Source organism: Hyla sarda, chromosome 7 (genome assembly GCF_029499605.1).
Source record: "Hyla sarda isolate aHylSar1 chromosome 7, aHylSar1.hap1, whole genome shotgun sequence".
Taxonomy (NCBI): domain Eukaryota; kingdom Metazoa; phylum Chordata; class Amphibia; order Anura; family Hylidae; genus Hyla; species Hyla sarda.
The window spans coordinates 110,768,512-110,794,546 of NC_079195.1; the positions used below are offsets into that span (position 1 = coordinate 110,768,512).

General features: G+C 43.9%; 1 protein-coding gene across 1 annotated transcript in view; it reads left to right on the forward strand.

The window, feature by feature from the left end:
- The window catches only part of P4HA1 (prolyl 4-hydroxylase subunit alpha 1), a 77,716-nt gene that overhangs the window by 3,539 nt on the left and 48,142 nt on the right, over window positions 1-26,035 (forward strand). The window lies entirely within an intron of this gene.

A 26,035-nucleotide genomic window follows, 5' to 3' on the forward strand; every position in this document is an offset into this window, starting at 1 on the left:
GAAAAGAACAACCTTAACTTCAGAAGCTCATAAGTACTGAAAGGATTAATATTTTTTAATAGAAGTAATTTACAAATCTGTTTAATTTTCTGGAGCCAGTTGATAAATCTAAAAAAGTTTTTTCCTGGATAACCCCTTTAATTTGGAGCGGAGAATTCAAGAGGAATTACTCGAGTAAATTCCTCTTGAATTACTCAGTGTGAACGCACCCTAAGAGAATATGCAGAGTATTACCAATCAGACACCTCTGATGTGTAGCAGATGGTATTACAAGTCTGAGCAAATGCCGGTTTATTTGAAGAAAAATTAGTAGGGATGCACCAAAATTTCGGCCACCGAAAATTACCGGGCCTAAAATTTCAGAGGGCTTGACCTAACCCCTAAATGACACAGGGCGTACAGGACGTGTCTGTATGCCATGAGTCCCGCTGCGGCTATGACACAAGTGCAGGAGCTTTCAGCAGCCAGGGACCCGCTGGTAATGCCAGGCATCAGCGATCGCATTATTGATCACGGCATCTGTGGGGGTTCCGGTGGCTGATCTGATCGCCCGCAGCATGGCCGCAGGGATCAGGTCAGCTAAAATGGCGGCCGGAGGTCTCCTCACCTGCCTCCTGCTGCCATCGAGCAGACCAGAGAAGTAGATCACAGATAACGCTGATCTGTTTTTTGCTATCTAAAGATTGAAATATATAGTCTAGGACTATAAAGGTGTAACAAAAAAAGTTTTAATGAAAATGAATAAGCCTCTTCCCCAATAAAAATGTAAATAAATCATATTTTGTATCACCGGGTGAGTAAATGTCTGGTTAATAAAAACATTGTTAATTATCCCGTATGGTGAATGGCGTGAACAAAGTCCAAAAATATAGATTTTTATGAGAAAAAATTAATTAAAAGTGATTAAAAAAATCAGAACAAGGAGGGTACAAAAAAAATTACAGATCACAGCACAAAAAATAAGCCCTTCAAACATCCCCATATACGGAAAAATAAAAAAGCTTATCGAGATAAGTTCTGCAAAAAAAGTGGGCGGGGCAATTCACTTTCAGTGCATCCTTAAAAATGTATAAAATAACTTATAAACAACAATGTAGATGACCTCAGCACATTCTCTGTTTACAGATGTACTTCATACAGAGCAATCAATTTGACCCTGTAGAGACAGAACCTTATAATGGAGCCCTGGATCGGCCTATGGAAAGTATCTTTTTAATCAGTGTCACCCACACTACAAGCCCGTTCCCACAGGTTAGTGTAGGTGACACTGATGACATATTCCCTTTTAAAGTACAAATATTCTTTAAAGTATTTCAAAAACATAACTGGTTTTGTTAGATTAACCCTTCAGGGGGATAAGTTGGTTTTAGTTCTCACTGCTTTTTTTGATCCCCTGAGAGTCCCCTCTTTGGTGCACATACATTTTTCCTTAATTTTAGGGGTCGAGACGATACCAAGGCTGTTAGCCAGTAGTACACATACCTACAATCCTTTTCCCTTGATTGTCTGGCCAATAACAGAATCACACTTATAATAAGATTCTCTTTGTTGCCCATAGCAACCAATCAAATCTCAGCTTTCCTTTTCCAGAGCAATATGAGAAATAGAAAGCTCAGCTGTGATTGGTTGCTATGAACAACAAAGAATTTCCCCCCAGTGTACTACCCTCCACATAACCGGTTGCACAGTGGGAATGATTTACAGTATTGTACTATATATGGCATGTGGAAAGAGTAGGGTTATTGATGATGCACTGGGTTTGCAAGGTGCTGTGTGAGTAGAAAGGAAACAAACAGCAAGTAAACTTCTGCTTCTGCTGTTAAAGAGTAACTCCCACCATCTGTATTTTTTTTTTCTCTCCCTACCTATTGCTTATCTATGCCTAACCCCCTCCCTGCCTTTTAAACAAAAATTCTACCTTACAAATGGCTCATCTTCTGCTCATATGTTTACCTCTGCCGGAAGCCAACTTCCTCAGACGGTGCAATGTCGCTGATGCCTGCTGGCTGCCGACTTCCGCCCTCACCTTATCTATGCTGTGCTCCTGTCGGGAGCGACCATAGAGGAGCGGCCAATAGCACGGCAAGCTGCTCCGGGGTCTCCTCCTCCCTGTTTAGCAGTGTAGTGTTATCCAGGGAGGAGTAGTATAGAAGCATCTCCCACCTGCCGTGCTCACCGCTGAGACCCGGGACCGAAACAAAGTACGGGTAAGTGAAATAAGACCTCACTTACCCATACAGGACATGTATAGTCCTGGAGCATCAGCGCAGCACTGAGATTCAGTGCCGCTCTGCCTCCAGACTGTACATGCCGGGCGCCGGCAGGCAATGAGCACAGCCCCGGCGTTCACATCGCTCGCTCCCGCCTGTCTGATTGACAGGCAGGGAGCATGCGCAGGCCGGCATCAGTCCTAATTCAGTAGTGGCCGGTTTTCAAATGTAAAATACACTATTTTAACCATCCAACAATGAAGCTTTATCGAATGCATGAAAAACAGCACAGGTGTAACACAGTTGTACAAAGGAAAAACAGGTCCGAGGACCTAACCGATAACTTTACATACAGGTACACAGGCATTATAGCAGTACAGTAGAAGAACAATATGCATATTGGGTAAGAAGAAAGGTATGGTGCCAGTCTATCAGCCAGTTGAGTAAATGCAATGCCAGACCACCGTCAGTAGGTAACGTAAAAGATACATTACATAAATTATGAGGTACCAAACTAACCCCCCCCCCCCCCCACAAGCATGGCCATGGGTCAGTAAAGAGAGAACTGATGGCCGATCTCCGGGCAGTATGTGGAGGAAAACCAGGGATCCCACATTAAATTAAAATGGTCCACCCGATCCTCCCTAATAAAAATACACTATTTTAATAAAAAAAAAAAAAAAAAAAAAATGAATCTATATTAGAGAGATGTTGTAGTGTTAAGGATTCGTTAATGTGCGGCCTTAATCTGTGAGTGACTACCGCTATACTAATTTTCGACGTAAGAGAATTCACACCAGGCCAGGTTGGTATGGGTTCCCTCCTCTGTACCCCGGGGAGTTCTGTTTATTACAGGAAGTAAATTTGGTTTTTACATTGTACAAAGGAGGGTGAATTATGACATCACAATTAGCAAATTACATTCTGATTGGTCATTTGAGCGTGGCGTAGCATAAGTCATTATCTTGCAAGTCCTCTTAGCTTAAGATTTCAGCATCTTTCCACAAAGTCCAATGTTTAGACGTCTTGTATCCATAGTCTCCATCTCAAGGCTCTAGTCTTAGTTGAAGGCAAAGCGATAAGATAAAATGTTTTGCATTTAGCATTCTGATGTATCTGGGTTAAAGGATAAGGGAACAGATATTTTTCCAGCAGCAATGGCATTTTAATATTAATATATTGATCAGTCATTAGAAACCTAAGGGTCATCCCTATCAGTAGTACATAAGTACTACAATATATATATATATATATATATATAATATATATGAAAAATGTTTGTGACAGTGCCCATTTAAGCTAAAGGGAGTAAGGGGGGGGGGGGATTACATTCAGGAGGCAGCACTGTTTATAGTTCTAACAGATATTTACACAAGGGACAGCTGTCTAAAACTTAATGGGTGGTATGAGATAAGTGGAAATTCTTCAGCTTGGGGTTGATGTATGCACAAATTTTTATCAAAGCCTGTGCTAAGGAAAAATGGAACAATTGCCCATAGCAACCAATCAGATTGCTTATTTTATTTTTCTTGGGAGTTACACAAATGGTGTAGCCCCGTGAGCTATGTTGTTTACTTAACTTCCAGAGTTACACAAACAGAGTAGCCCACAGGGCAATGCCGTTTGGGCAACTTTCATTAACATACAGCAGCTGAGAAGTACTGGAAGGGTTAGGATTTTTTAAATTTACAAATCTGTTTAACTTTCTGCCACCAGTTAATTTAAAAAAAATAGTTTTCCACTGGAGTACCCCTTTAAAGTCAATGCGAGTTACGCAAATTGCATTTGGCTTTCCTGACCACGAACTTTTGGCCGGGAACAGCCCCCTTAACGACCTCGATCGTGAACTTACGCTTGTTTCCAGCTCCCGTTATGTGAATCACCCTCAGGAGCTGAGCGTGCTTCCTATCCGGCAGGTCCCGGTTGCTATCAGCAGCCAGGACACGCGGCTAGTACCGGACATCGCTGATCGGGACGATGTCCGATATTAACCCTTTAGACGCCGCAATCAAAGTTGACAACAGCATCTAAAACGGGAGAAAAGCTTTGCCGGTTAGCTCAGTGGGCTGTTCGGCACTGCCGCGGTGAAATCGCGGCATCCCGAACAGCTGAGAGGACAGCGGGAGGGTGCTTACCTTGTCTCCCACCATTCCATCGTCACTCTGCTGCTCCATGCCTGAGATCCAGGCTGGAGCAGCAGAGCACCGATAACACTGATCAATGCAATGCTATGGCTTTGCATTGATCAGTGTCTGCAATCAAGGTATTGCATGTTATAGTTCTTCCCTATGGGGGCTATAACATTGCGAAAAATGTGTAAAAAAAAAAAAAAAATAAAAAAAAAATAAATAAAAAAAAATAAAATAAAATTCATTTATAAATGTGATTTAACCCCTTCCCTAATGAGTTTGAATCTCCCTCCTTTTCCCATTTAAAAAAATAGTTAATTTAAATAAAAATAAACGTGGTATTGCCGCGTGCGTAAATGTCTGAACTATGGAAATATAATGTTAATGGCGTACATGTAAAAAAGATTCCAATGTCCAAAATTGCGTATTTTTTGTCACTTTGTATACCCTAAAAAAAATGTATAAAAGGCGATCAAAAAGTCCCATCAAAACAAAAATTTTAAGGAAACGGGTTCCTCAAGTCAAGCATTAGTTTTATTTGCTAAAACTTTAATATTTGACTTGGGTGCCAGCGCCTTCATTTGAGGAACCAATTTATATAAAACTTTCTTGCTGCACTTCCACGGGATTGACTTACGTCACCCTGGGAAGTTCCTCGTGGCAGCGGTCCCGCCGTTCTCTCTCTCCAGACGCTACTGTAGGTGTTGTGCCCTGAGCGCAACACCTAAGGGTAAGAACCCATCTTTAATTTTACTTGTATCCCACGGTCAAACGGTCCTCACTAGGGGCACACCTCTTGTTGCTTTTTTTTTTTTCCCCCTCTTCTATCAAAACGAAAATGATACAGCCTCATATATCCCCGTATACAGAAAAATAGAAAAGTTATAGGGGGTCAAATGAAAATTTTACACATACTAATTTTGAGTTATAATAAAATAAAACCTATATAAATTAGGTATCCCTGTAACCGTATGGACCTACAGAATAAAGATATGGTGTCATTTTTACCAAAAAGTGTACTGCATAGAATCAGAAGCCCCCAAAATGTACAAAATGGCGTGTTTTTTTATTTTTTTCCAATTTTGCCCCACAAATATTTTTTTATGACTTTTCCGTAAATTTTGCAGTGAAATGATTCATGTCATTATAAAGTACAATTGGTGGTGCAAAAAATAAGCCCTCATATGGGTCTGTAGGTGCAAAATTGAAAGTGTCCTTAAGGGGTTAAAGGGGTACTCCGCCCTTAGACATCTTATCCCCTATCTCCAAAGGATAGGGGATAAGATGTCAGATCGCCGCGGTCCCGCTGCTGGGGACCCCCGAGATCACCGCTGCGGCACCCCGCTGTCATTACTGCACAGAGCGAGTTCGCTCTGCACGTAATGACGCCCCCCGTGACGTCGCGGCCCGTCCCCGTCAATACGAGTCTATGGGAGGGGGCGTGGCGGTCGTCACGCCCCTGCCATAGACTTGCGAGGGGCAGAGCCATGACGTCATGCTGCTCCGTCCCCTGTATCGCCCGTCATTATGCACAGAGCGAACTCGCTCTGTGCGGTAATGACAGCGGGGTGCCACAGCGGCGATCCCGGGGTTCCCCAGCAGTGGGACCGTGGCGATCTGACATCTTATGCCTTATCCTTTGGCCTCTCAAAGATGCTTTTTGCACATTTTTTTTTTTTTTTTTTTTTAGTATAAAAACATGTAGAAATTAGTTTGCAAAATTGCAGATCACTTATTAGGTAGAAACAATTACATTTGAGGCCAGGAAAACATGACCTAAATCCACATATTAAAGCATTAGGGTTTTATTTGAACGATTGGATTGCAGCAAATAAATATCTGTTAATGCAGACTTAAAATGGTTAAATGGGATTTGTGGAGTTAGTGAGCCCTACCAGGCATTCCTCTAAATTTCTTATAATAAACTACTTTGTTTAATATAGTTTTAGGTTATATTAGGTGATGTTTTAACTTTCTAGTAAGGGCCCGGATACCTGTTTTTTTTTCACTTGTTTTCATCCATTGCCTCCATCGCTTACTGTGCAGCTGTAAAACACATCAGCATTGGGAGAGTTAAATGTCTGAATTGTAGGAGTTCTGGCTCCCTAAGGATCCGGCATTCCACAGAAGCTTGAAGTAAGGCAATTGTAATGTAGCAGTGTGCGTCTCTGCCTGCTCAATGCCATGTTCTCCATCATGGATCCTTGTTTGCTGGACAAGTAGGCATTTGTTCCGTGGACAGCAGTAATGTATCCTGTCTATCAGACTTTTCCTTTGGTGGTTCTTAAAGGGGTACTCAGGTGAAAACCTTTTTTCTTTTAAATCAACTGGTGGCAGAAAGTTAAACATATTTGTAAATTACTTCTATTAAAAATCTTAATCCTTCCAGTACTTTTTAGCTGCTGAATGCTACAGAGGAAATTCCTTTCTTTTTGGAACACTGATGGCATCACGACCACAGTGCTCTCTGCTGACATCTCTGTCCATTTTAGCAACCATGCATAGCAGATGTATGCTAAGGGCAGCATGGTGGCTCAGTGGTTAGCACTGCTGCCTTGCAGTGTTGGGGACTTGGGTTCAAATCCCACTAAGGACAACAATAAATAAAGCGTTATTATTATAATAACGTCAGCAGAGAGAACTGTGGTCGTGATGTAATCAGAAAGCATTCCAAAAAGAAAAGAATTTCCTCTGTAGTATTCAGCAGCTAATAAGTACAGGAAGGATTAAGATTTTTTAATAGAAGTAATTTACAAATATGTTTAACTTTCTGCTACCAGTTGATTTAAAAGAAAAAAGGTTTTCACCGGAGTACCCCTTTAAATACACATGTCGCATTTCTGCCAGTCAGACAAAACTATGACAAATCAGCTTGTTTGTAAGTATTTCATGGTATTTCTTTAGTGATTCATTTATTTCAGTTCAGTATATGCCTTTAGGTATTGAGCCATATTTGGGTTGAAGCAAAGCAGGAGCTGAAATAAATGTTTAGTTTCCCTGCAGTGCCACCCCTAAGGTAATGATACCTGTTCATTTAAAGGGTAGCTCCCACCATCCATTTTTTCTTTCTTTCTGTCCCTGCCTATTGCCCATCTCTCCCTAACCCCCTCCCTCCCTTTACATTTTTTTTTTACTATATTAAAATCCCTTTTTGTCTGCCTGGTAGTGTGCTCACTACCAGGCAGACTTCCCCAGCAGGCACCACGTCACTGATGCCTGCTGGGGGCGGCACTTCCGCCCTTAGCTCACTATACAGGGTGCCTCCAGCTGTTTCACCACTACAACTCCCAGCTTGCCCTGACATCTACTGGCTGTCAGGGCATGCTGGGAGTTATAGTATTGAAACAGCTGGAGGCACCCTGTGATGAAAACAATAACTTTATTAGCGCAGCAGTGCTACTTCGGGAGCAGCAGCGGCGGCGCTCTCCCGAACCCCGCTCCCCACCCCCATACCTCTAGTGCTGAGCGGCGGCGCTCCCCCGAACCCCGCTTCCCCCACCCCATTCCTCCAGTGGTGAAGACTTACCGGAGGATCAATGAGCTGCCTCCGGACAGGGTAACGGGGGGTAACAGTGGAGTTGGCCAATGCGCGCAGCCCCAGCTATCGGCGTGCTCGCTCTCGCCTGTCTGATTGACAGGCGGGAGCGAGCACCGCAGTGACTGGATTTCGACTCATTGCCAGGCTGAAATGAGTCGAAATCCAGTAGTGACGTCACTGCAGAATGCATTCAGCCACTAGGAGGGCGACCCCTAGTGGCCGAATTTAAAAGTGATTTTAAACTTGTTTAAAATCACTTTTTTTAATTAAAGTATATTAGAGATATGTTGTAGTACTTAAGTACTACAACATATCAATTTTTAGATTTCATGACAGTGCCCATTTAAATGTTCACTTAACATGCGGATGTTGATGAACGCAATGTACTAATAAACTAGATACATATTTTAAAGGGTACTCCACTGCCCCAGTGTTTAGAACATTTAGTTCCAAAAGCTGGGTGTGGGCTGCATGATCTTGAGATCACTCTTGTGATGTCACGCCACGTCCCCTCAATGCAAGTCTATGGGAGGGGGCGCGGCAGTGATGTCATGACCCTGCAGCCTGCACCCAGCTTTTGGAACTCTGGGGCAGTGGAGTGCCCCTTTAAAGAAATATCAACAGGGATCATGTAACATGTATATTTTGAAATTCTCCATTGGCTCCTAACAGTACTATGTTAGCAACAGTATTATTTATTAAGGCTGAAATGCTCTTTTAAAGAGGTTCTCTGGAGATGCTTGGAGCGGGACTGTGCATATCTGGTCACCCTTCATAGGCTTATCTAAGTATTGGCAAAATAAAATTGCAGCAGCTAATATCCCTGCACTATGTTACAACTAGAGATGAGCGAACTTACAGTAAATTCGATTCGTCACGAACTTCTTCGCTCGGCAGTTGATGACTTTTCCTGCATAAATTAGTTCAGGTTTCAGGTGCTCCGGTGGGCTGGAAAAGGTGGATACATTCCTAGGAAAGAGTCTCCTAGGACTGTATCCACCTTTTCCAGCCCACGGGAGCACCTGAAAGCTGAACTAATTTATGCAGGAAAAGTCATCAACTGCCGAGCCGAGAAGTTTGTGACTAATCGAATTTACTGTAAGTTCGCTCATCTCTAGTTACAACCACTGTGGGAAACCAGGCGTATTAGGACAGCTTTCTGTTTATGTATTGTAAATGGACGGACAACCATGTTTTTATATGTATGGCATGCAGCTTAACTGCTTACCAACACCCCAATGCACATGGATGGATTAACTGTCCATAAGAAGTGCATTCATCCCAGCATAACATTTGGATGTATGGCATTTCATTTCTTTGCGTTTTACTTGCAGGGAATCTTTGTCAAGTACAAAAAAAATTGAGGGCCTCCTATTGTGCTAATTTATAGAAGAGCCAGAAGTTCTGGATTCAATGAAATGGGCACTGTCATTTGGAAAAACGTTATAAAATGTAAATAATATCATAGGTCTATTTGTAATATAGATAAAGAGAAATACACCAGTGCTAAATCTATGGAAGTGCGTATATCTACTGCAGCCTGGTGTTAGACGGTGGATTCCCGTTCACCACCTATACGTGGGTACTGTAAATCAATAATAATAATAAAAAAACACTGGAGCTTAAGGATAGTAAATGGGTATATGGGTTAAAAAAAAAAATTCTGCTCTGTGATCAAGGGGCGTGTCACAGAGCAGCCAGTTGTCAGCTCTAAGGAGTGAGAGAGGAAGTTCTCACATGAGAGCAAGCAAGGGAGCACCCCCTCCTCCCCAGCAAACTGCATGCAGTGTGAGCTACTTAAATCCTGGTTTGGCCCCCAATTCCCCTTGTTTAAGCACATGGACAGGATTAGCACCAGTTAAACAGTAAACCTGTAAACCCCAACTAATGGGGCCCTAAGCCTAACAGGCAGCCCCTAAATGATTTTGGACACCTACATAGCAATGTTCCCAGCAGCAATAGGGTAACACATTGCAACCTCATGCTCTTGTGAAGGTCAGCATGGCCAGCTTCTGTTGTAAAGTACTGTATGCTTGTACCTTAAAGACCTTTTTATTTTGCAAAGAATTGTGCCCTGGGAAAGAAGGAGATGAGCGTCAGAGGGGACGACAGAAACATTTGTCTCTTTGAAGTTTTTTTTTTACCTAAGATTATTGTAGATAAAATACTATTGTTTTGCTTGGCATCGATTACAATATCAAGATGTTGACACGTTCAAGATTTGGGCTTGGATTTAGCTGTAAAATTGTGAATTCTGCAGTGTGTGTAGACTGAACAAATTCTCTAGCGTAATTACACCCATTTGGGGCTGTACTTAATTTCCCTCCATAACACAATGCATTAGTATTGGATTATTGTGCATAGTATTGTGCATACAGTGATCCCTCAACTTACAATGGCCTCAACATACAATAGTTTCAACATACCATGGTCTTTTCTGGATCATTGTAAGTTGAAACCAGACTCAACATACAATGCTACGAATAGTCCAGATCTGTGAAACATGTCAATGAACTGACCAATCATGGTAAAATCCCTGTATTACTGAAACGTATACACTGACTGGTGTTTGGTAGTGCCCCCTACAGTACAGGGAGGTATTACATATTCTGTACTCTTTACCTGTACCAGGGTTAACTGCTCCTTTGGACACCAGGTGAGGGCTACTCCATGTTACTTTTTTAGGACACTGTGTGTACTGTACAGGACCCCGAAGAAGCTCCAGTCCTCTACATAGACCTGTGTTTCCCAAGCAGAGTGCCCCCAGCTGTTGCAAAACTACAACTCCCAGCATGCCCGGACAGCCTTTGGCTGTCCGGGCATGCTAGGAGTTGTAGCTTTGCAACAGCTGGAGGCTCCCTGCTTGAGAAACACTGACATTGACAGTGATTTACAGCTCTCAGCAGATCTTTCTTACTTTTATATGTAAGGATTTGCTTTATCCCTATTAGTTATCTACTTATTTTGCTTTAATCGTCACTTTTTCCTATTTTTGGATGACATTTTTGTGCCTTTAGAAGCAATTACCAGGTTTCCATAGAGTTCTGGTCTCAACATGCAATGGTTTCAACATACAATGGTCATCCCAGAACCAATTAATATTGTAACTTGAGGGAGCACTGTATATGCTAACAATAATTTTAGATGATATTGCTGGACCCACTGCTTCCTTTCATGCTGTGAACTGTGTCTGACACATTGTATAACTCCAGTCAACCATTTATTGACTTGTCTTTATGTATCGCACCTGTGGGATATTGTTCTTCTGACTCCCGCAGTCTGTATCCTGACAAGGGGTCACATTGAATATTAGTATACATAATCCTGTCAGGAGGCAAATTTCCATTTTCTCAGTATTACATTCATTTTATTTATTTTTTTCACATTGCTGACAGAATAAAGTCTGACGTGTCTTTGGCTTTCATTTTGCTTGAGGTTGTTTATGCAGCACAATTGAATTTCTTCTTGGTTATTATAAAAGTCTGTAATTTTAAGTTTGTTGCCAAGAGATTTTACATTAAAGGAGTACTTTGGTGACTTGGGAAATACATCATCCCCCCACCCCCCCCCCCCCCATGTAATCATCCAAACCCCCGTCATCATCCTCCCCCCCCCCCCCCTTTCATCATCACTGCCTGTCAATCCCTTCATCAGTGGTCTTCAACCTGCGGACCTCCAGATGTTGCAAAACTAAAAACCCCAGCGTGCCCGGACAGCCATCGGCTGTCCAGGCATGGTGGGAGTTGTAGTTTTGAAACCTCTGGAGGTCCGGAGGTTGAAGACCACTGCGGCCTTCATTGTTTCCCCTTTTGTTTTGTACTCACCTCGCCTTGGCGGGAAGTTAGGGTGAGCTGGTCCGGGCTATCTGTGCTGCAGGGACCGTCCGGTGGGGATGGTTAGTCGTTGCGGGCTGTCCATTTTCACCGGGGGGGGGGGGGCCTCTTCTCCGTGCTTCAGGCCCGGACTAATGATGTTGCCTCGACGACGATGCACAGGGGCGTTGCGCATGAACGTCCCTGTGCGTCGTCGTCAAGGCAACGTCACTACTCCGGTGCCGGGCGCGGAGAAGAGGTGTGTCCCCCCCCCCCCCCCCGGTGAAAACGGACAGCCCGCAACGACTAACCATCCCCACTGGACGGTCCCTGCAGCATAGATGGCAGGACCAGCTCACCCTAACTTCCCACCGAGGGGAGGTGAGTACAAAACAAAGGGGGGGGGGGGGGCTGGATGATGACGAAGGCCGCAGTGGTCTTCAACCTGCGGACCTCCAGAGGTTTCAAAACTACAACACCCAGCATGTCCGGGATTGCTGGGAGTGGTAGTTTTGCAACATCTGGAGGTCCACACGTTGAAGACCACTGACAGGCGGAGAGTTCACTCGAGTATAAGCCGAGGGGGGCGTTTTCAGCACGAAAAATCATCCTGAAAAACTCTGCTTACGCTCGAGTATAGTGTGTGTAGTCTAAAGACTTGTAGATATAAATCCAGTGTAATCAAGTAGCATGATATGGATAGACAAATCATAATCCTACAGAATACATGAAGAATGTTATCTATATTTTGCTTATGTATGATTATATTCGAATAATATTAGCTTCTACTCATCTAGATATATTTTCACATGAGAAAACACAAAAGGGAGTATCGCAGGGGACCGCCTTTCGCATGGGAATGTGTGTTGACCTTGAATTTTAGCAAAACTAAATGATGTCTTAGGAAAAGCTAGAACTCCGATATGAGACATTCACTGAATCCTCACAGGCTGTAGCATTGTCAACTAACTGCAAGCTGCCTATTTCATTAACGCTGAACCTTATGTGACATAGGTCACAGTGCCGGTGTCCCAACTCAGTCAGTGACTGATGGAGGAGGACACGGAGCTGTGTCATCTGCAGATGCTATTGGACCTTGCAGAAATCTTGCAGTTTTTATTTTGGCCACTAGGCCTAATAATAAGCTGACCCTTTTTGTTCTATAGAGAATTTTTTCCAGCAGTCTCCTCCTTATGATTATGACAGAAAATATTACAGTGAAAAGTGATGCCAGTATATAAATAAGATGGGATCAGGCCATTCATAATAGGCGGTTGTCAGAGCTCAGCCTCCTCCTCCCTTGCCTGTGCAGATTACAAAGCATAACTAGAAAGCCCTTCCCATTGAAGTCAAGTCATCTTCAGTATTTTTCATATGTATATGGAGCTTGCTGCAAAACATATCTCTAAATGCTTTTAAAGATGCTCAGGCAAAATGGTTGCCCCATAATAATCTGCTAAAAATAAAAAAAAGTAATCGGAAAATAGAAACAGAATATAAAAAAAAAAAAAGATCTTTCAGTATCTGGATCTAATCGGTAAAAAAATAAAATAAAAACAATCTTGGCGACATGTTCCCTTGAACAATGTTAAAACTTGATGTTAACTTGGCATTATTGGATTATTGTCAAAGTAAAATAATATGTAAATGTTCCTTCCCTACAATAGGCACACAGTGTGCAAATATTTAATTAAATTATTGCTTCATGTGAGTCAGTCAGTAGGGCTCCAACGTGGCTTGTGTCCACACCTTTTTGTTTTCTTTTGTTTTATTATGCTCTTAGGGAATAATGAAGATATTAAGGGTATGCTCATAGGAGACAGTAATTTCAAAAGTAAAGGGACTAAAAATTTTGTAAAAATGTTCCATGGAGCTGGATGGAGTTGTTTCAGCAAGGCCCATTCAGACGAATGGGACAGTAGCAGACATACTGCAATGTGTGAACGTACCAATTTTAAACTTGCATGTGTACAAATCAATGTCGCTAGTGAAAATATGAAACTTGTGATCGGTGATGTCCGGCATTAGCCATGGGTTGGAGGCAGATAGCTACCGGGACCACCTAGCCATGACCCCGCTATGTGTCATAAAAGGCGAGTGGGACGACATGGGCGTACAGGTATGCCCTTCGTCCTCTAGGTTAAAGGGGTACTCCGGTGGAAAACGTATTTTTATTTTTATTTTTTTTAAATCAACTGGTGCCAGAAAGTTAAACAGATTCGTAATTAAAACTTCATGACTTCTATTAAAAAATCTTAATCCTTCCAGTACTTATTAACTGCTGAATACTACAGAGGAAATTCTCTTCTTTAGGAACTGTCCAGCAACATTTGTTTTCTATGGGGATTTTCTCCTACTCTGGACAGTTCTTAAAATGGACAGAGGTGTCAGCAGAGAGCACTGTGCTCATGATGTCAGCAGAGAGCTCTGTGTTCCAAAAAGAAAATTTCCTCTATGGTATTCAGCAGATAATAAGTACTGGAAGGATTAAGATTTTTTTTAAATAGAAGTAATTTACAAATCTGTTTAACTTTCTGGCACCAGTTGATTTAAAAAAGTTTTCCACCGGAGTACCCCTTTAATGTCTAAACATTGGCAACAAAAGTGAGCACACCCCTAAGTGGAAATGTCCAAATTGGGCCCATTGCGTAAATAGAAAAGACGGAATGGCTCAATGAACACTAACAGGGATGTGGAAATTGTATCGCCCGATGCCCGGGACATGCAGTGCCGGGCAGGTGAATTCTTCAGGCCTTTAGCCCTGCTTCGGGCAAGCAGGGCTAAATGCCTAAAGAATTCACATATTACGGGGCAATCAGTTTTACCCTGTAACTAAACTCCTATAGACTGCAACTGTGAGCTGCAGCCTATAGCGAGCCGCGCAGGACGATAGCGTCCCAGCATAGGCGCGTGCGATGACGTCACTCATCGCGCGCCCCTCCGTCCGGACTGAGGATGCAGTCCATCAACAACGGTGACCGCTGAGCCTGCCGGAGTACACATGGGGGCGGACAGGTAGCAGGGGACTGGAGAGGAGGTGAGGTTTAGTAAATAATGTGGTACAGGAGAGGGAAGGGGGTTGGGCTGAAATATAATGACACGAGGGGCATCAGAGGGGAGGGGGGGTAAATATAATGACGCAGGGGGCATCAGAGGTGGGGAATATAATGACGCAGGGGGCATCAGAGGTGGGGAATATAATGACGCAGGGGGCATCAGAGGTGGGGAATATAATGACGCAGGGGGCATCAGAGGTGGGGAATATAATGACGCAGGGGGCATCAGAGGGGGGGGGGAAATATAATGATGCCGGGTGGCATCAGAGGGGGGGATATAATGCCGGGTGTCATCAGAGGGGGGGGGGGGGAATATGATGCCGGGTGTCATCAGAGGGGGGGGGGGGAAGTATAATGACACGGGGGGCATCAGAGGGGGGGGAGGGAATATGACACGGGGGGCATCAGAGGGGGGGGGAGGGAATATAATGACACGGGGGGCATCAGAGGGGGGGGGGAGGGAATATAATGACACGGGGGGCATCAGAGGGGGGGGAGGGAATATAATGACATGGGGGGCATCAGGGGGGGGGAGGGAATATAATGACACGGGGGGCATCAGAGGGGGGGGGGGAGGGAATATAATGACACGGGGGGCATCAGAGGGGGGGGGGGAGGGAATATAATGACACGGGGGGCATCAGAGGGGGGGGAGGGAATATAATGACACGGGGGGCATCAGAGGGGGGGGAGGGAATATAATGACACGGGGGGCATCAGAGGGGGGGGGGAGGGAATATAATGACACGGGGGGCATCAGAGGGGGGGGGGAGGGAATATAATGACACGGGGGGCATCAGAGGGGGGGGGGAGGGAATATAATGACACGGGGGGCATCAGAGGGGGGGGAAGGAATATAATGACACGGGGGGCATCAGAGGGGGGGAGGGAATATAATGACGGGGGGCATCAGGAGGGGGGGAGGGAATATAATGACGGGGGGCATCAGGAGGGGGGAGGGAATATAATGACACGGGGCATCAGAGGGGGGGGGGAGGGAATATAATGACACGGGCATCAGAGGGGGGGGAGGGAATATAATGACACGGGCATCAGAGGGGGGGGGGGAGGGAATATAATGACACGGGGCATCAGAGGGGGGGGGAGAGGGAATATAATGACACGGGGCATCAGAGGGGGGGGGGAGAGGGAATATGACACGGGGCATCAGAGGGGGGGGGGGGAGAGGGAATATGACACGGGGGGCATCGGGGGGGGGGTGTAACATAATGGCGTAGGGGGCCCTACCTGATAAAAGGGACATACCTACCTGAAGGGGGACTACCAACTTAAAGGAATACTGTAGTGCAAAATAATCGTGGGGGTCTGACCGCTTTGACAACCCCCCCCCCCCCATCTCTTGTATGAGGCCCCAGCAGACGGCATAAATGCTGCATGACATGGCTGCTGACATGCCCCCTCAATGTATCTATGGGATGGGGGGGGGGGGAGAACGTGTCTGTCGCTGCGTCATGCGGACAAGCTCCCATTTCTGCTGGGGCCCCTTACAAAAGACCGGGGGGAGGGGTTTCCCAGCGGTCAGGATCAGTTATTTTGCACTGCAGTATTCCATCAATGGGGCAGACTTGCTTATCAGGGACCCTATCCACCTAATTGGGTGACATACTGGTCTGCCTATCAAGTTTTTATTGATAAAAGATCTTACTTACATACTATTTGGGTTAAAATTATTTTGTACCAGGACAGGTTGATTTTTATGAGGGACAAGTATATTATGCTCCGTTGTAGTCCCGTTTGAGGATGCCCGACATATGCTCAGTATGGTTTAGGTCTTTACCTTCAGCTTCTTTTGCAAGGCAGTGGTCATCTTACAGGTGTGTTTAAGGTTATCAATTGGGAATACTGCCCTGTGGACTTGTTTTCGAAGGGAGGAGATCATTCTCTGCTTCAGTATAGCACAGCAACATTTTGGCATTCATGGTTACCTCGATAATGTGTAACTCTTGGTCTCATCGGACTACAGATATGCAAACCAATTTGATGCAGTGTGCAGCGTATGGTCTGAGCACTGACCAAATTTAACCTCTTAAGGACCAAGGACGTACCGGTATATCCTGAGTCCTTTCCCTTTCTATAACGCGGGGCCACTGCATCATAGCGGGTCGGGCCCGGCCTCTAACAACGGCCGGGACCCGTGACTAATAGTGCACAGCACTGATCGCGGTGCCGCACGCTATTAACCCTTTAGACTTGAATGGGATTTTGTAACAGCAGTTTTTATGGGTTTTCTTAACAGGACATTGTAACAGGTCTTTAAACAGAGCAACATATAGTGTGACAGGAGCCTTAGACGAATGTGCACAGGTCAGTCTGAATCGGCCTACGGCTCCAGAGGAAATCACTCTGAAGCCTTCCATCATAGTAGCAGACAAACTTCATAACTTCTAAATATTTGGAAAGCCTGAGAATTTATGGATTTAAGACAGAAAAAGTCAGATCAAATGAAATATTTGGGAAGTGTCCAAATCTTCCAATGAGCATTCCAAGAAAACTGGCCGATTCTTAGCATGGCCCAAATAACCTAGATAAACTTAATGTTTATAATTCCAATTAAATATTTACTTTGACCCTCAAATATTTAATGGTTAAGAAATAGAGACCGTTTAAAGCTCAACATATGTTCTTTAGTCTCGGATATTACAGAAAAAGTGATAGACATCATCAGACACAGGAACCAGCTTCATTATTTGTACCATGCTCCATCCTGTAGAGTACAGTAGATTATTTTAAAGCTTATGTGAAAGAAATAGCCACTAACAGTGTAGATCAGTGTGGCTCAGCCTTTACATTACTGGGGTCTCAGTCGTGGCCCTTGACTTAGTTCCATACGTTAATGCCTTGTGTTACTTGGATGCTGCAGAGAGGAGTCAGTGCAATACTGTCTCTTCAGTATAGTAAGAACCAGGCAAGTGACCATGTATTGGCAGCCACCTGCTCCTGAAAATGGGTACATGACATCCCTTCTTAGTACCAAAGGGTTTCTAGTGAGGGTTAGAGCTGGGCGGTATGACCAAATATGTGTATCACGGTATTTTTGGAACTTATGGCAGTTCCACAGTATATAACGGTATTTCTTTCACCCCCACCAAATCATGTTACCCGCCAGCGCTATTCTGCTCAGCCAAGCGGGGTACTACTCTTATATGTCCCCCGCAAGCCCTGCCCTCCTCCTCTTTGTTTGCGCTGGAACTCGCTGTACGCCAGTGGTCACCAACCTGCGGACACCCAGATGTTGCAAAACTACAACTCCCAGCATGCCCGGACAGCCAAGGGGCAGCCCGGGCATAGGGATACAGCGTACAGTAGTGGTCTCAAATCTGCGGACCTCCAGCTGTTGCAAAACTACAACTCCCAGCATACCTGGACAGCCGTTGGCTGTCCGGGCATGCTGGGAGTTGTAGTTTTGCAACAGCTGAAGGTCCGCAGGTTGGAAACCACTGGTGTACAGTGAGTTCCAACGCCGGCGGCCCCCAACAAACAGGAGGAGGGCAGTGCTTGCGGGTGACATATGTGAGTAGTACCCCGCTGGGCTGATAATTAATTGGGGGGGGGAGCAGAACAGCGCTGGTGGGTAACATGATCTGGTGGGGGGGGGGGGAGCAGAACAGTGCTGGTGGGTAACATGATTTGGTGGGGGGAGGGAGCAGAACAGCGCTGGCGGGTAACATGATTTGGTGGGGGGGGGGGGGGAGCAGAACAGCGCTGGCGGGTCACGTATGATTAGTTCCCCGATGTGGGGACAGCGCTGCGCTGGGCTGATAATTCATTCCCAAGGGGGAGGGGCCAAACCGGTATTGCGGTATGGGAAAAATTCATATCGTGCAGCCCAAGAATTTCAGTATTCGGTATGAACCGGTATACCGCCCAGCCCTAGTGAGGGTATGTTCACATGTAGCACAACTAATACGCTGTTGAACCAACCTTGAAAAACCTTTAAGCATTTTGGTGAGACCTTTACTTATTGCACTGTATTGGGTTAAACCCATTCCAAAAATCCACAATAGAAAGTACCGTACTTTGTTGCAAAATTTCATTACAGATTTAGCGGCTGCCATAAGTAGCCATGGCTTTGACTTATTTGAGCACTGCCTATAAGAGTCTAAAGAACTGTTCATTTCTGAATCTGAATGACCCCCTAAGGAATCATTACAATAAGAAGCTCTGATCTGTTCCTGGCTTTTAATGATTGTCACAGGTTTTACTTAACAAGACCAAGGGACAAAGTGCATTTTGCTGCATAACATTTTTTTGTTGCTATTGCCGATCACTAACAAATGGAAAAACTAAATAAATCAGTTTCTTTTTCCTCCTGGCACACAGAAGGTGCAGCTAGAGTCTGACAAGGCCAGCTTGGCATCTGCCAGAAATAGAATGGGCTTGTGGGAGTGGATAGTTTTTATTCTTTTTGTAAAATGTGAAGTACAGTTAACACACACTTTGTTCTGTCAACATGAAGGAATATTTGGTATGTAAAGAATAATTATATATAAAGTTACATCAGCCACAAGCTTGGTTTTCCTTGTCCACCTGCATATTATGGGCTGAATGTTAGATGGCACATTCTGTTACATCTGGCAGTGTTATTTGTGGCTTTGCTTAGCACAGGTAGAAAACCTACTACATCGCATTAACTCTGTGTACCTGTGTATTGGTTATTTAACATCTGATTTATCTGTGTGCAACGTTTATCTTTCTATGGACAGATGTAGAATTCTTAGCTTATTTTTAAGGGACATTTTTTTTTCTTTTATAATTAACTCACTTTTTGCATAAAAAACTAAATAAAAATGTATGTACTTTCCAGTGCTATTTAGGTAAAGTGTAACTTCAGTAATTCTCCGGCAGCAGGATATCTCTTTACATTTTTGGCAGCACCTTCATAGCCCAAGACTTGCTTGAGACTTCAGTGATCAGGATACAGATTTGGATCACTTAGCTATAAATCAGCTTTTCCAGTCTCACATTGCATTATCACTGTGCTATAACTCAGTTCTTGCTTGTACTACTTATGGTGCAAATAATGGGGGGGGGGGGGGGGGGGACATATTTAAAAAAGTTTTCTCCATGAGTATATTAAAAAAGTTTCTTTCATCAGCTTCTACAGCCTCTACAGTGTTCTGCGTTGTCTGTTTTCTCTCTATTTGTACATAGCCTATATGATTTTCTGCTGCGAACTGCCTATTAATTGCTCTTCTGTCTACAGCCTGTGGGACCTGTCCCTTATTATCACAATCACATGTATAGAATATAGGAAGGAACATGTGTAGGACTAATACCCATAGACATGAATTGAGGGGGCGTGACGTCACATCCCCTGTCCCGGAAACCCGAGGTTTCTGAAACTGGAGATTCAGCACCCGCATAGAAAGCGGGTGCTGCAGGGAGATCGCAGGGGGTCTCAGCAGCGGGCCCCCCACGATCAGACATCTTATCCCCTATCCTTTGAATAGGGGATAAAATGGTTTTTGCCCAGAATACCCCTTTAAAACAAGTCAAAATGAGGCTCAGTAGTGTGTGTGGCCTCCACGTGCCTGTATGACCTCCCTACAACACCTGGGCATGCTTCTGATCAGGTGGCGGATGGTCTCCTGAGGGATGTCCTCCCAGACCTGGACTAAAGCATCTGCCAACTCCTGGACAGTCTGTGGCGTTGGTGGATGGAGAGAGACATGATGTCCCAGATGTGCTCAATCAGATTCAGGTCTGGGGAATGGGCGGGCCAGTCCATAGCATCAATGCCTTCCTCTTGCAGGAACTGCTGACACACTCCAGCCACTTGAGGTCTAGCATTGTCTTGCATTAGGAGGAACCCAGGGCCAACCGCACCAGCATATGGTCTCACAAGGGTTCTGAGAATTTCATCTAGGTACCTAATGGCAGTCAGGCTACCTCCTGGCAAGCATGTGGAGGGCTGTGCGCCCCCCAAAGAAATGCCACCCCACACCATTACTGACACAACACCAAACAGGTCATGCTGGAGGATGTTGCAGGCAGCAGAATGTTCTCCATGGCATCTACAGACTCTGTCACGTCTGTCACGTGCTCAGTGCGAGCCTGCTTCTGTGGTGAATTTGCCATCTTGGTGTTCTCTGGCAAATGCCAAACGGCCTGCACGGTGTTGGGCTGTAAGCACATTCCCCCCTGTGGACGTCAGACCCTAATGGAGTCTATGTCTGACGGTTTGAGTGGACACATGCACATTTGTGGTCTGCTGGAGGTAATTTTGCAGAGCTCTGCCAGTGTTCCTCCTTGCACAAAGGTGGAGGTAGCGGTCCTGCTGCTGGGTTGTTGCTCTCCTACGACCTCCTTCACGTCTCCTAATGTACTGGCCTGTCTCCTGGTAGCGCCTTCATACCCCCCGATCGTGGGGGGGAAATCCACTATAGAGGTAGCCGGAGGGTTTACCTCTGTTCCCTGGTGTCCGTGGCTCTGTCATTGATGGAGCCTGGCTGGACTAGGCTCTATCAATGTATCACAGAGCACGCAGATTAATGGAATTCAATAGAATTCTATTGATCTGTATGAGAAATCTAATTATTCCTCCTAAAAGTCTAATAAAGTGTAAAAAAATAAAATAAATAAATAAATAAAATAAAAAAAAAATTTAATAAAAGTTTGACACATTAACCCCTTCCATGTTAAAAGTTCAAATCGCCCCCTTTTCCTATATAAAAACATGTAACCATATTTATTATCGCTGCGTGTGTAATTGTACACACTATTAAAATATAACATTACCGTATATACTAGAGTATAATCCGACCCAAATATAAGCCAAGGCCTCTAATTTCACCCCAAAAACCCATGAAAAGTTATTGACTCAATTATAAGCCTAGGGTGGGAAATACATCATCCCTCCATGTCCTCATCCCCCCGTCATCATCCAGACCTCCGTCATTAACACCCCCGTCATCACCCCCCCTTCATCATCACCGCCTGTCATCATCCCCCTGTCATCATCCCCCCCCCCCCTTCATCGTGCTGAAAAACTCTGCTTATACTCGAGTATATACGGTATGTATCCCATACGGTAAATTACGTAAATGTAAAAAAAAAATACGAAACCACAGATTTGCAGTTTTTAGAATATCCCAGAAAAAAAGTAAAAGTGATTAAAAAGTCAGATCAATACCAAAATGGTACCGATACAAAAAACAGATTATGGCGCAAAAAATTTGCCCTCATACAGCCTGTTATGTGGGAAAAAAATTTGTAAAAAAAAACCAAAAAAAACTACAGGGGTCAAAAAATGGCAATTAAAAAAATTCAAATAAGTTCCGAATTTTTTTTTTAAAATTAGTAAAACATGACGGAAACTATACAAATCTGGTATTGCTGTCATCAGCCCGGCCTACAGTATCACTATAACATGTTATCTCAACCACAAGGTAAATGGTGTAGAAAAGAAAACCACCAAATTAGCAAAATTATCTTTTACTATTTCCATTTCACTTCACCGATTTTTATATATATATATATATATATATATATATATATATATATATATATATATATATATATATATAAAATGTGTGTATACACACACACACACACACACACACACACACACACACAAAGAAAATTGCTAGAGATGAGTGAACTTACAGTAAATTTGATTCGTCACGAACTTCTCGGCTCGGCAGTTGATGACTTTTCCTGCGTAAATTAGTTCAGCCTTCAGGTTCTCCGGTGGGCTGGAAAAGGTGGATACATTCCTAGGAAAGAGTCTCCTAGGACTGTATCCACCTTTTTCAGCCCACCGGAGCACTGGAAAGCTGAACTAATTTATGCAGGAAAAGTCATCAACTGCCGAGCCGAGAAGTTCGTGACGAATTGAATTTACTGTAAGTTCGCTCATCTCTAAAAATGGCTCCAGCACACCAGTATCCAAAAGTGCAAAAAAGGTGTTTTATTCCAGCTAACAATAAGACTACGTTTCTGAGGTCTCACACCACCTTTCTCAACTCACTTGAGAAAGGTGGTGTGAGACCACAGAAATGTTGTCTTATTTTTAGCTGGAGTAAAACACTTTGTTGCTCTTCCGGTTTGCTGCAGCCATTTTCTTCGTTCTACCAATTTTTGGACCCAGGACTGGGGTCCAGGGACTGCCTGCACCCACAGATTTACTTTCTCTTTTTTGAGAGTGCTGCTTCAGATATATATATATATATATATATATATATATATATATATATTTATTCTCTAGTGTGTGTGTGTGTGTGTGTGTATATAATAGATATATACATAAAAAAAAAATTTCGGTTCGGAATATGTTATTGAAAAATTTTAGAGGTATTATTATAGTAGGTAGTTATGGCTATTATAGGAGGAAAAAACGAGTGTGTAAAAGTGAAAATTGGCCCGGACAAGTGAATCTTCATGAGGGACAAGTAGATTTTGCTCCATTTTAGGCTGCATTCACATCTTTTTTTACATTATGTGTGCCGGATCCAGCTGGGGGAGGGGCAAACCGGGCTCTCCCATACCCCCAGCCGCACCAGCGCTGAACTCAATTCACTTTAATGAGCCAACTGGAGTCAAACGGTGACTCCGGTCGGCTCATTTTTTACCTGTATCCAGTTTTGTCACCGGACCTAAAACCGTAGTATACTACGGTTTTAGGTCCGGTCAGGAAACCGCATACGGGTCAAAAATGAGCCGACTGGAGTCATCAGCATGTGAAATTCATTGTCGATCAGTGTTGCTTCCTGAGTGGACAGTGGGATTTCACAGAAGTTTTATTGACTTGGAGTTACATTGTGTTGTTTAAGTGTTCCCTTTATTTTTTTTTTGAGCAGTGTATAAACTATACCCTAAACTGGGTAAGGCACCATAAATGGTCACCAGATACATTAAAGAGAGAGAAGGATGTAGTATGGCTGCATACTTTAATGTACAAATATTCCTTATTGGAGTATCAGATATCCCCACAAAAGAAAAAATTGGACCCAAGTAGGGTCACTCACAGTAACCACTCTCCATCACCTAGGATATGTAGCATATATAGCAGGACCTGCTGTACCTAAGTTTAGGGAATGTTTTACAGATTTGTTACGAAGTGTGGTGTTTGTTGTGTTTTTTTTTTTTTTTTTACTGGTTAAAAGTTTTTAAAATTTTTCTTTATAACTCCTACATTATACTACAAGTTGGACCACTAAATCCTCCCCTGTCCGTAGAATGCAAATCATTTCTATTCTACACAAACGGGAAATTAAAGACACAAGACAGGATGTGGGTTACATGGAGTGAATCAATTTAAAGGGGTACTCCACTCCCCAGTGTTCGGAACATTTAATTCCGAATGTTGGTGCGGGCTTCGAGAGTCGCTCCGCCCCCTCGTGACATCACGCCCACCCCCTGAATGCAAGTCTGAAAGGGGGTGTGATGGCCTTCATGCCCACTCCCATAGACTTACATTGAGGGGGCGGGGCATGAAATGTTCTGAACGCTGGGGAGTGGAGTACCCCTTTAAAGGTACGTTCACACGTACATAATCTGCTGCATATTTTCGGAAAATGATTTTGCTACCCATTGAGGTCAATGTAGCAGAAGTTATGCAGTAGGTCCTGTATGTGTGCACATACCCTTAGGCTGTAGTCACACATACATTATCCTTTGCATATTTGATGTGCAGGATTTTAACTTTCAGATTTCAGTGTAAACAAGATGACTAAACTTTGCTTCAAATCTGGAGAATGAAATATGCGCAGGAACTGTACTGTACTTGTGAATAGACCTTTAAGGGATATATTTGTAATATATAAATATATATATATATATATATATATATATATATATATATATATATATATATATATATATATATACGTTTTGTACAGATTTGTGCAAAGAAAGGCAGCTCAGACAGGGCAGTACAGTAGCCGAGGCAACTGGACGACACAGAGTGAATTCCGTGCACAAGCCCTTTTGTGTTGGATTAGATATTGCACAGGACTTGTTGTGCCTCATATGGTTGCCTCGGCAACCGAACGTCCTAGTGTGGCTGCGTGTCTCCGCAGCGACCCACAAAGAACTGGTGGGAGACAAGCTCGGGACTTACCCTGACATGTCTAAATTTTAAAGAACAGATGCTGCTTATCCTTGAAATATGACTGTGAACAGTTTTTTGCAAGATTATTGAATTCCAGCCAATGCTAAGCTTATTATGTTATATTTCTCTGGGACTATAACTGTCTTATTCTTTAAAACAATGTGGCATATTATCAGTAGAGCCTGTAACATTTCATCTTAACATGTTTATTCTAAAAATTTTAAGACCATTACATAGTGCTGGAAACTGGTCTTAACCCCTTAAGGACGGTATTAAAGGACCAAGGGCATACCTGTACAACCTGGTCCTGTTACCGGGGTTTGAAGTGTGCTCACAAGCTTAGCACGGTTCATACTCTATGGGTCCCGATTGCTATGAGCAACCAGGACCCACGGTTAATGCCGATTGCTGATCTCTGCATCTAAATTATGGGGATAACGTGCCAGTTAGCTCAGTGGAGCTGATCAGGGCATCCGTGGCGAAATCACAGGAGGGCCCTTACCTTCCTCCTCGCAGTCTGATCGGTCCGAACTATTACAATATAAGGTTAGTTTTTAAAGGAGAACTGCAGCACAAAACTGTTAAGTTTCCCTGTGCCCGGGCTGCAAAAACTTTAAAAAAAAACTAACTTTAACTCACCTTCCTACGTTCTCCCGTTGTGCCGGTATCCATGTCCTGTTCCTCCAGCGCTGCTCAGCTCCCTGCTTCTTAGGCTTGGAACGTCACACTGCGGTCAGCGTATTGCTGGCCGCAGCAATGTCCCGTCTTGGCCCGTGATGGACTGAGCGCACTGTCATGTAAGGAGCCTGGGCCCCGCCTTCTCCCTGCTGCCTGGGCTCCTTACATGATAGTGCGCTCAGCCTATCACCAGCCGAGGCAGGACATCTCTGTGGCCGGCGATATGCTGAATGCAGTGTGACGTTCCGAGGATTAGAAGCGGGGAGCCAAGCAGAGGAATGGGATGCAGATATTGGTTCAACGGGGGAGAGTAGGAAGGCGAGTTAAAGTTTATTTTTTTTGTTTTTGCAGCCCGGGCACAGGGAAACTTAAAAGTTGTGGGCCGCATTTCTCCTTAAAAGGATACCCAATTTATGTAGGTTTTATTTTATTTTACTTTAAACGGTTTGGACCTACAGAATAAAGATAAGGTGTAATTTTTACCGAAAAGTGCATTGCGTAGAAACGGAAGCCCCTTAAAGTTAGAAAATGGTGGGGTTT